Genomic DNA, 12,934 nt, shown 5'->3' with positions numbered 1-12,934 from the left:
ACACACACACACACACACACACACACACACACACACACACACACACCTAGCGCCTGAAACTATAGGAGGGTTTTACAATGTGTGTAGTTGTAAACTGTGTGTAACAGAATAAAAGGCTGCAGGGGAAGGTGGTTCTTCAAAGTGGTCTGAGACCGAGGGCAGAAGGGCTGCTCTGAGATCCTTCCCATGCTAGCATGTGAAAAACCGGATGAGCTGTTCGTCTTGCTTCGTTAACGGGAATAAATCTCTAAACCAGCAGGGCCTGTGGAAGCGCAGACCCAACACTTAAAATTAATGTTGGGTATTGAAATCAAACCCAACAATCCTGTTTTTACAGTCCCGTGACTCAGCCTCAGATACTAAACAAATTAAAAAATCTCATAAAAAAAACAAACAAACAAACTAAATTTTCTCCTTCATTTCTGACAAACACTGCTGCATAAATCGTTACCGTGAACTATGGAGCGGCAGATTTGTGGTGGAACTAAACTGCACACAGCTGATGTTAGCCAGGAAAACATTACACACTGACTTTAATGGAGAGACCAGAAATAAAAACACACAGTTTGTTGTGTGAAGAAATCAAACATGAGCTGAACAAACTGTAAAGTTCCTAAAGACAAACTGTTCAAGGAGGAAACAAAGCAAACTTACAGTTTCTTCACACACACCAACAACAAGCTCCACTCCACGAAGTTCAGCAAAGACAAACTTTGAGCAGGAAGAAAACACCCAAAGAGGCGTTTGAGAACACCCAGGACCATCGAAACAAGGGTGCTGCGTTCAGGTGAAACTCGGAAATTCCAAAACCGCTGGCAGGTTGTGATTTATTTCTGCTGCTTTTCCTGTTTGAAACACACACACACACAAACATCTGTCATCACTTTGTTGTTCTTCTTCCTGCAGCGTTTGAAAATCTTAGAAATATGGTATCTAACCAGAATCTTACTCTCGATAACTGTAACACTGTGAGGAACTTTGGAGTCATTTTTGACGAGGAAATGTCCTTCAATGCACATATTAAAAAAGAAATATCCTGTCTCAAAGTGACGCTGAAAAACTAGTTCATGCATTTATTACTTCTAAGCTAGACTACTGTAATTCTTTATTATCAGGATGTCCTAAAAACTTGCTGAAAAGCCTTCAGTTAATCCAAAATGCTGCAGCAAGAGTCCTGACAGGGACTAGAAAGAGAGAGCATATTTCTCCTGTTTTGGCTTCCCTTCATTGGCTCCCTGTTAATTTATCTCCGAATCCATTGCAGGTTTTTCCAACGGTTCTTAAAACTACTGTAACTCTTCAATGGTTTGTGCAATCTCTAATATTCAAATGGTTCCTTAAAGCAGCATAGCTGCACTTTTCAGTAGACTCATTATGGTAATCCTAAGCATCACGTCACATCAGCCCCAGGAAGACGAAGGTTGAGAGAAACTGAGTGAGTACGAGAGAGTCATACTAACATGTGAATCAGAGTGTTTGCTAAGGAAATACACTGGTCCCTTAATAGTTTCTACATGAAATATTCAAAAACAAATATAAACTGATTGTGTGACAGAGGCAGAAAGTTCTCTGTTTCCATGTGGAGAAATCTGCTGTTAAATCAGAACATGAACAGGTTTCAGGTGGCATTAAAACACATGAAAGCAACGCTGCACTCACTCAGAGGTCAGAGGCCATGTACAGTAACCACACTGACACCAAGAGGAGAAAAACAGCTGGCAGCAAAGGCAGGGAGGTGTTCTTTCCAGCTAAACAGAAGAGTAAAAAAAGATAATGAAGGTCACAGTTTGAATCAGTCATATTTCATTCAATACAGTGATGTACTGATCTAGGATCAGTCCAAATCATCAGCAGTTTGATCCACGTATGGATTGAAGTATATTTGTGAAAATGTTGGACTGTTCCTTTATCAGTGTGTAACAGTGTGTGTATGAGAGCCATGTAATGTCCATGTGTGCATGCTGACTGCTCTGACCCCTCCTCCTTTCAGGGCGGAGCCTGCTGGAGTCCGATGGTTGAGACCAGGTCTGAGGAAGTGTAAGTGTGTTTTTAATGGGATTCATGAAAACAAAGCAGCACACATTCAACCATCTTCATCATGTCAGGAGTCATCATCAAAGTGTCAATCAATGAACAGATGATGGATCAATAACTGCAGCTGGATTGTTTGTTCTCTCCATCAGATTCCTGTCAACTCACAATCGACACAAACACAGTGAACGCAAACCTCCAACTGTCTGACAACAACAGGAAGGTGACACAAGTGAAGGAGGTTCAGTCATATCCTGATCATCCAGACAGATTTGATGTCCATGAAGAGCTGCTGTGTAGAGATGGTCTGACTGGTCGCTGTTACTGGGAGGTCGAGTGGAGAGGACACGTTTATATATCAGTGAGTTACAGAAGAATCAGAAGGAAAGGAGGCAGTAATGACTGTGTGTTTGGAGAGAATGGTCAGTCCTGGAGTCTGTGGTGCTCTGAAGATGGTCCTCGGTGTGTCTGGCACAATTGCAAATCCACATCCACCTCCTCCTCCTCCTCCTCCTCTGTCTCTAACAGAGCAGCAGTGTATGTGGACTGTCCTGCTGGCACTCTGTCCTTCTACAGAGTCTCCTCTGACACTCTGATCCACCTCCACACCTTCAACACCACATTCACTGAACCTCTTTATCCTGGATTTAGGTTTTATTCCGTTGTAACTCAGGTCAAGATATTTCATATGGGAGAGCCTGGATATCAGTGCTGAAGCCAGATAATCACAGCTTTTCTCTGACAATCTGCAGCTCTCCAATCTGAATAAGGAATGGAAGATGTAAGTTGGTTTTTGAAATCATAATCTATGCTTCTACATACATGGAGTCCTGGGATCAAAACCACAAAATTTATTTGAATACAGACAACATATTTTTCCTATTAGATTATTGAAGTAGACAAAATACATTCATTCAAACAAATCGTTCTCCAGTCCAAGGGATGAGGTACTATCTACAAAGTGCAAAAATTAAAAAATTATATTAATGGACAGGGCTCTAGACTAACTTTTTGCCGTGGTTGCAATGGTGCGCCTAAGTTTTTTACTTAGGTGCACCAGCACAAAAGTTAGGTGCACCCAAATTTTTCCATCACATTGCTTAACACCGCAGTTTTACATGTGCACTTTTTGGGGGGGAAATTGCTGTCCATACAGACAATATTGATTTGTAAATGATCAACTAACAATCTTGTCAACACAAAGTTCTTTATTTGGAGCACAGTTCTACAAGAAAGATAAGTTACTGAAAAAGTGCTTAAAGTGCTTTAACACTCTTTGGCAATATTGTAGACGATGTTAAACTTAGTCATCATCTCGGCCTCCTCTGATGACCTGTTTGCTGCTGCCTGCTGCTGAAAGGCAGTGGGGAGAGGGGACACTTGGGCAGTGCATTTATCGCAACATATGTGTTTTCTGGATACACTGTGCTTTTTCAGTGTTCAGAGGTTGATGGCTCCGTGTCAGAGCACTGGCTATGAATTTCAGATAGATCAGGCCTTAACAAAAAAGTTATCAATCGTTCTTTTCATCTTTTCTCATACCAATAGCTATATCCACTTCTGTCAGGCCTAGGCTACTCACTAGGGCTGGGTATCGTCACTGATTTCTATAATCCATTTGATTCTGATTCACAAGGTCCCGATTCGATTCAATTCAATTTTGCCTCAGACAGTCAGAAATATTATAATTCTGAACATTTATCAGTACTGATACATGTGAGACTTCATCAGAGGTGTGAGCATCACTTCAGATGCCGTTGTGTCAAAGTAACTGAGAATAAAACACAGAGAATAAACTGAGAATAAAACATACACATGAAGGACTACAGGAATATCTGGACCACGGCCAATCAGAGAGGTCCCACTCCTGACTATCTCTGACTGGTTTAGACCACGATAGGGACATAATGTGTGTCTGTTGTTGACCATGACCAGACTTTTTTTTTTTTTACTTGAACAGCTGGCTGCACCGGTGCGACCAAGGATTTTTTTTAGTGGCACCATTGAAAAATATGCAACCAATTCGGTCGCGACCGAATTGGTTGCACTCTAGAGTCCTGATGGACTAGAATTCTAGTAGATGATCACATGCAAGTTCTGTAACCAAATTTAAGGAACCAAATTTAAGGAAATAAGGAAATAATAATGTTTCTTTCATATGCACCACAGCCAACGTTTTCAACATTTACATTACACAGCGTTAACTTATTGAGTGGATGAATAGTATAATGGTATAATAGTATATATAATAGTGGATGAATTCTGTTATAGAAAGAAAAATAAAGGAACTGATCAGGGAGGACTGCAGTGGCTGGAACTAAAACCAGATGACGAGTAAGTTTCCAGCCTAATTAATAAGTGGTATATTTGCATATTGGCAAAGTTGCCACATGGAAGTTACTAAGTTTATTTGTGCTCATGACATATTATAAAGCTGAAATAACGTCAAGAATGAGCTCACTAATAGGCTTTTATAAAGGAAAATAACAAAAGTCAAAACCAAGCAAAGACTCACTGCCTTGGCCAGCCGCTTGAAGAGATACAATGAAGGCAGGAGAATAAACCAGCTGTTTTCCAAAGAACCAGCCAGGGTTTACTCTCAGTGGCAGGGTAACAATATGAGAACAGTACGACCAAGGCTGGAAACGGAGAAAATACATATGTAAATGGCAGAAAGAAACAACCCATAACGGCAATGCTCAGTGGCTAGTGGATCTGAGAGCAGACCACAGTAACTTCCCTGAACAGGGTCCAGTAATATCACAGTGGCAGATATCCAAGAAAGGGTCTCCAATGTGAAGAGTTGGACACCAGCAGCCCCCAACATGGTTCACGCCTACTGGCTGACGAAGCTGACTGCACACCACGAGCGCCTAGCAGCACAAATGAACTAGCTGCTAGTTGACGAGAGACACCCGGGATGGCTAACCAAAGTCCCGACAGTCCTGATCCTCAAGGACCCCCAGAAGGGACCGGTCCCATCCAACTACCGACCAGTAACCTGCCTCAGCACCACGTGGAAGCTCCTGTCAGGCATCATACTGGCTAAGATAAACAGGCACATGGCTCAATCAATGAGTGGGCCACAGAGGTGCAAATCACCAGCTGAGACTGCAAGACTAGGCTCACCAACCTCTGCCTGGATTGATTACAAGAAAGCCAAGGATTCAATGCCCCACACCTGGATATGGGAATGCCTAGAATTATACAAGATCAACAGGACCCTAAGAGCCTTCATCAGGAACTCAATGGGGATGTGGTTTACAACACTAGAGGCCAACTTCAAACCCATAGTACAAGTCACCATCAAGTGCAGGATTTACCAAGGAGATGCTCTGTCCCCACTGCTGTTCTGCATCGGCCTGAACCCCCTCAGTGAGATCATTAACAAGACTGGCTACGGATACCGACTACTGGATACTAAACTGGAGAAGTGTAGTCGGATGTTAACAAATAGAGGAAGGTAGTCAGAACTGAGGGGATCGAACTACCAGAAGGCAACATTGCAGACATAGAGGACAGCTACAAGTACCTGGGGATCCCACAGGCTAACAGGAACCATTAAGAGGCTGCTAGGAAAGCTGCAACCACCAAGTACCAGGCAGGTCCTCAGGAGTCAGCTGAACGGTAAGAACAAGATCTGGGCCATCAACACCTAAGCCCTGCCCGTGATCAGGTAGCCCTGCTGGGATGAAAAGCTGGCCAAAGGAGGCGATAGAAGCCACTGACATCAAGACAAGGAAACTCCTGACCATGCATGGAGGGTTTCACACCAAGTCCAGCACCCTGAGGCTGTATGTCAAGTGGAAGGAAGGAGGCCGGGACTGGTGAGTGTCAGCACCACGGTCAAGGCTGAAACAAGGAACATCCACGAATACATCAGCAAGATGGCCCCAACTGACAGTGTACCCAGTGAATACCTCAGGCAGGAGAAACCCAAGAAAGAGGAGGAAGACGAGGAACCTTCATGGAAAGACAGGCCCCTGCACAGTATGTACCACCGTTAGAAAGAGGTGGCTGATATCCAGAAATCCTACCAGTGGCTGGACAAAGCTGGACTGAAAGACAGCATGGAGGCACTTATCATGGCAGTACAGGAACAAGCCGTGAGCACAAGATCCATAGAAGCTGGGGTCTATTACACCAAGGAAGATCCCAGGTGCAGGCTCTGTAAAGATGAGAAAATCTAGCACATAAGAGGAGGGTGCAAGATGCTAGCAGGCAAGACATACGTGGAACGCCATAACCAAGTGGCCAGCATAGTATACAGAAACATCTGTGCCAAGTATGGCCTGGAAGTCCCGAGGTCAAGATGGGAGACACCCCCCAGGGTGGTGAAGAATGACCGAGCAAAGATTCTGTGGGACTTCCAGATACAGACAGACAAAATGGTGGTGCTAACCAACCGAAGATAGTGGTACAAACATAACAATAATCATAACCAACCAGCACAAGTTTTCTTTTGCCTACAGACCAATGCCACATGGCCAGTCCTTAACAGTTTATCTCAGTGGTCTTCGAAACTACTCATGTACTGTATATGTCTCAAAAAAAGTTTATAATGACTCTAGTATTCTATAGATGTGAAGCAGAATAGTCTGAATGGGTTCTCCTCTACCTGGGTGTTTTAAACACCTAATTGCATTTCTTTTCTTTTCTTAATGCAATTTAATCATAAAATCATCTTATTGCCCATCATTTCACATTAATTAAAAGGCCTGGTTTTGTCCACAACTTTGATGTTCCCTGTTTGATGTTCCGGTTTTGCGCCTTTCTGTCTATGGTTTTCAGTTTGGTAACCAAACCAACCAAAAGAATCTCTATACTTCTGTAGCTGTGTCCATAGTCATAGGCTGCATCCTCCTGAGGACCCGGCCTTCGGAGGACCCAGCCCACCTAGACTGTGAAGGCCGGGTAGGTCGGGAGTGAGCAGCTGTAATATTGAAGTAGAATCTAGCCTATGGGTTTGCGTCACAAACTGTCTCGGTGGAGTTTAATAAACTCAGCCATCTGCTCCTTGCTATCTAAAATATAACAGGACACTGGCGTAAATTCTCGACCATCTTACACTTTTGTTTAATCAGTTGTCTGTTTGACGTTTATTCAGCTATGTGAAAACTAGAGATGGCACGATATCACATTTTATGTCTGATACCGATATCATAAATTTGGATATCTGCCGATACTGATATAAATCCAATATAGTGTATTTTATAATCAATAAAATGTTTTTTTAAATATCTTGCTGCATTTTGTATAAGTTCATACTCAAGTTTAAAAAAACAAAACAAAACTAAAGCTATTCTGTTATACCTGTATGCAAAAAATACACTGCACCCAAATATTTCATAGTTAAGCAAAACTGATCAATCTAATAAACTTAAACCTACACCATCCTCCCTATTCTTGGGCCATCTGACCTCAGGAATTCACATGACAAGGTGGGGCTAGGTTTCACAATGAGCTCACCCGAAACCCTGGCTGATTAGGTCCCACACCCGCTTTCACACCTTGGCGCATGTGATTAGAGGATCACCAGGGGGTCCTTTGTCCCTCCTTGGGGGGATACTCCCACTGGGTTTAAATCTGGGACTCTCGGCCATTTGACCTTAGAACTGAAGAAGCTTCTCGGATGAGAGGTGAAACGTCTTCAAGCAACCTAAAGAAGTCCAGACGCTTTTCTTTGCAAACTCCTTTGACTATCTTAAAACTTAATTTTGAAATTGTAATATTAAAATTGTAATATTAAAGCTAAGTAGCTGTCACCATTGTTGGAAACTGGAATTGGCTGGGTTGCACTATGAATTCTGGGATAGGTTGGGCCACAAAAGATACACCCAACCTATCCTTCAAATTTGGGAAAAAAGAGGATGCATTTGTCAGCCGCGTTTGGAGGAGTCTACGAATTTGGACAGCCTTCATCGCGTGACGCTGGAGCCAAAAGGAAAAAATGTTTCCTCAGTCGTTTGCAATGACCCAAGCCCAGAAGTTGAAAACACTATGTCAAGATGAACTTTCAGGAAGATCCTTGGGTGGACTATTGACCATGTATCAAGAGAAACATTTCTGAAAGCACTGAAACTTTTTTAGATTCGCATTCAGACGCACCTTGAACATTCATTTAAAAAAAAAGTTTTAAAAAAAGCAGAACCAAAACACATACAGTAAACAGTGGACTGACCTCAGAGTCTCCAGGTGACAGTGTGGACTCTTCAGTCCATCAGAGAGACACTCCACAGCTGAATCCCATAGGTCATTTTCACTCATGTCCAGCTCTGTCAGATAGCAGGGGTTAGACCTCAGAACTGAGGCCAGGACTTTACAGTGAGTCACAGAAAGTTCACACGCTTTCAATCTGTAATTAGAGAAAATTTAAAAAGTGTTAACTTTATGCTTTAGCAAAAAGGAAAACTTGAAACCTAATCTTAAAAATAGGGATAGTGTCTGTCTGCTGAATCCAAACTGATAGCTGGCTCCATAGAGGAGGGGGCTGAAAACTGAAGGCTCGCCCTCCCATTCTACTTAAATACTCTAGGAACAACAAGTAAGCCTGCAGTGTGAGAGCCAATGAAGGGAAGCCAATACGCTTATACTAGTCCCTGTCAGTACTCTTGCTGTAGCATTTTGGATTAATTGAAGGCTTTTCAGGGAGTTTTTAGCACTTCCTGATAATAATGAATTACAATAGTCAAGCCTGCAATTAATAAATGCATGAACTAGCTTTTCAGCATCACTCTGAGACAGGAGATTTCTAATTTTAGAGATGTTGCGCAAATAGAAGAAAGCAGTCTTACATATTTGTTTAATATGTGCATTGAAGGTCATATTTTGGTCAAAAATGACTGCAAGGTTCCTCAAAGTGTTACTGGAGGTTAAAGTAATGCCATCCAGAGTAAGAATCTGTTTAGATACCATGTTTATAAGGTTTTCAGGGCCGAGTACAATAACCTCATTTTCATTTGAATTAAGGAGAAGAAAGTAATGTATACTTTATACTTTATTGATCCCTGTGGGGAAATTCCTCTCTGCATTTAACCCATTCACTCAGTGAAGCAGTGGGTTAGAGGCCACCCAACTCTTCATGTCTTTAAGACATTCCTGCAGATTAACTAATTGGTATGTGTTATCTGGCTTCATGGACAGATAAAGTTGGGTGTCATCTGCATAGTAGTGAAAATGTATGCTATGTCTTCTGATGATACTGCCTAAGGGAAGCATGTATAATGTAAACAAAATTGATCTAGCAGAATCTATTAGATAGATATGATACAAACCACTGCAGCGCAGTACCTGTAATACCTACAGCGTGCTCTAATCGCGCTAATAGAATATTATGGTCGACAGTATCCAACGCTGCACTGAGGTCTAGCAGGACAAGCACAGAGACGAGTCCACTGTCAGAGGCCATAAGAAGATCATTTGTAACCTTCACTAAAGCTGTTTCTGTGCTGTGATGAGCTCTGAAAGCTCAATAGAGCTCCGACTTTTTGTCAGCCTGGCTACAGTGCTGAAGAGAAAACTAGGGTTGTTCTTATTTTCTCCAATCAGTGATGAGTAGTAAGATGTTCTGGCTTTGCGGAGGGCTTTCTTATAAAGCAACAAACTATTTCTCCACGCTAACTGACATGTGAAATGTCATTTCCTGTCCAGCTTACGAGTTATCTACTTTAAGCTACGTGTTTGAGAATTATGCCACGGAATCAGGTACTTCTGATTTGAGGCCTTAGTTTTCACAGGAGCTACAGTATCCAGAGCCGTACGTAGTGAGGAGGTAAAATTATTAACAAGATAATCGACCTCTGTTGGAGTAGTGTTCAGGTAGCTGCTCTGCTCTGTGTTGGTACAGGGCATTGAAGATGATAACAGTGGGTGGATTATATTCTTAAACTTAGTTACAGCGCTTTCAGAAAGACATCTACTGTGATAAAGTCTAGTCTCCACTGCTGTGTGATCAATTATTGTAAATGTAAATGTTATCAGGAAATGATCAGACAGCAGAGGGTTTTCAGGAAACACTGTTAAATGTTCAGTTTCTATGCCATATGTTAAAACAAGATCTAGAGTGTGATTAAAGTGGTGGGTGGGTTCTTTTACATTTTGAGAGAAGCCAATTGAGTCTAATAACAGATTAAATGCCATGTTGAGGCTGTCATTCTTAGCATCTACATGAATGTTAAAATCACCCACAATAATTATTTTATCTGAGCTGAGCACTAAATCAGATAAAAAGTCTGCGAAATCAGACAGAAACTCTGTGTAAGGCCCAGGTGGACGATAGATTATGATAGATTTCACTAAGGAACCACCTAGACCACCTAGACTAATTTATTATCCTGAACTGGGCATGCACCACACACACTGACACCACTGTCAAACAACTGTTTCCCCCTGGTGGACAAATCCCTGCTACAACATTCCTCCCCACTTAAACTGAAGCTATTCTGTAGTTTTTATCACAACATAAAATACCCATAAACCAAAAAAACCCTGCACCTTTATTACAACATAACAACCTCTTCCCCAGCCTTTACTGAAATTTCACTCTGTAATAATTAACCTTTAGTCCAAGAGTCATAGGTTCAACTATAAAAGTTCACCGTAATCTCCTTATTGTTGTCAATCATGGCACAAAGTCTCTCTGATGCTCAAGAGGTCTCTTAGTTCTTTGCGATCGCCGTAACCCAGTGGCTGGCAACTCATGTGAATCACTATTCTCTATGTGTGGCTTCACCACTGGTGTAATTTGCACCTCCATGTTTCTCTCATCATGTTCTCAGCCTCAGCGCTGATGATTGGTGCAGCTTTTGAGGGCTCGTTCGGGTGGCCTTCCAGCATTCCTGCTGACAGGTACATCTCCAGGCGGGCAAACAGCTGATCTACGTGATGCCTCACCACTGTCACATTGCCCAGCATCACCAAGTAGGAAACAGGGCCCGTCATTAGGGGTGGGTTTTAATAATCGATTCATCGATTAAAATCGATTCTGGCTTGGGTAACGTGAAATCGATTCATTAAAATCCTGAATCCATTTATTAATATAAATTTATTTTGCCCGAAACGCCAGAATCTCAGGTGAAACCTCAGAAAATTTCAACAACCACCAAACAGCTAAGACAGTAAATGAGAGCAGGTACACGGATTCTGCACAAGGACATAAACACACGGCGCGGACCCGCGGATCAGAATCAGTGAGATGTCGCCTTTCTCACCTGACGGGCGCTGCAGCTTTAAGCGGCTGCGCGCGCTCCTGCGGACGGCAATCACTTTCTGGCAGACAATCACTTTTTGGCACAACAACTGCACGGACACGGTCGGGGCTGAAAGCCGACAGCTCGCTGATTCTGATGTTTCGGCGGGTCGGCGCTTTGTGTTACGCCCTTTTTGCGCTGATTCTAAAGCTGTTATTTTTTATCTTTCTCCAAACAATATTGACTGAACCAGCAGCAAAAGAAGATCCAAACTACGCGTCACATAAACATTGTCATGAAATCACTCTGACTTTTACTGTTTTGCTTCCACCACGATAAAATCACACTTCATGCACAGCTCTCTCTCTCTCTCTCTCTCTCTCCCTCAGATTTTTAGACAGTTTCCCGTCTAAAAATCTCTTTTCTGCATTATTCGCTTTCTTGTTACGCACAAGTCTACTGTTGTATACAGCGCTGTCGGCCGCTGTTTTTTTTTTTGTTTTACATACTTTCGAAAAGATAACCTAATTTCTGCCGTTCGATACTGAACAAATTTAAACTTTTTAAAATTATGCAAAATGCAAAACGCTTAGCCGTGTCTCTAATAAAACCGCTGTAACGTCAGAGGTAACGTTCATATGTTGATTAATGGTTTTCTTTCGTTTTTGATGTACTGCAGAATATTGATGTACTGCAGAATATTTTTTATAAAATCCCAGGCCAGGAAAACCACCTTCATGTTTTTCATGTTTTTCTTTATCTTCAGCTACTTTGACACAAAGGCATCTGCTGTGACGCTTACACCTTTGATAAAGTCTTGCGTGTGTCAGCTTCCTTTTTATAGATACAAAAATATGTAAATGTACTGATCTGAATTATAATATTTCTGACTGTCAAAATTTCCCAGATTCAAATCGAATTTAATTGAATCGAATCAAATCGAATTGAATCGAATTGAATCGAATCGAATCGAATTGAATCGAATCGTGGATCGAATCGATTCGGGACCTTGTGAATCGGAAACAAATGGATTCTAGAAATCAGTGACGATACCCAGCCCTACCCATCCTCTCCTATATAAGTCCCGGTATTCATTTGGGTCCTCTGCCATATTTTCTGGTATATCCTGTGACTCCAATGGCGTTTGGTGTATTTATTGTTATTATCATTATTATTTGTTGACTGTTTTGGGATGGTTTGTGTTTTGGGGTTTTGGATACTGGGTTTCTGGGTTGGTGCTCCCTCTGTTGGTCCCTGGTGTTAGTGTTCCCCTGTCTCGTCAGGTTAGTCAGGTCCAGCTGTGTCTCCTGCCTGTGTGTGATTTCCCAGTGTCCCTCTGTGTATTTATAGTGTGTGTCTGCCTGTGTTCCTTGTCGCGTCGTCTGTGTTCATTCCCTATGTTTCTCTGCATTACTCTGTGATCTCCGTGAATCCACTGCATGCTCTCCCTGCTCTCCTCCCTTCGTGTTCAGGTTTGCTGTTCTATGCTTTAGTTTCTCCCAGTTTAGTTTATCATAAGTTCTGTTTTGCCATCCCCTCTTTGTGTTCTGCCATTCATAATAAACCACCCTCGCATCTCAGTAAGTGCTGCATTCGAGTCCTCCTTTTCCACACATCACACGGCTGCTGCCTGAGCCGTGACAGCGCTCTTTGGCATGTCTATCATGATACAGTGTTTGGCTATCTTGTTTTGCTGTCACCTTCTGTTTCAAGTC

This window comes from Oreochromis aureus, linkage group 3 (genome assembly GCF_013358895.1).
Source record: "Oreochromis aureus strain Israel breed Guangdong linkage group 3, ZZ_aureus, whole genome shotgun sequence".
Classification (NCBI taxonomy): Eukaryota; Metazoa; Chordata; class Actinopteri; order Cichliformes; family Cichlidae; genus Oreochromis; species Oreochromis aureus.
This window is presented reverse-complemented; position numbering follows the sequence as displayed.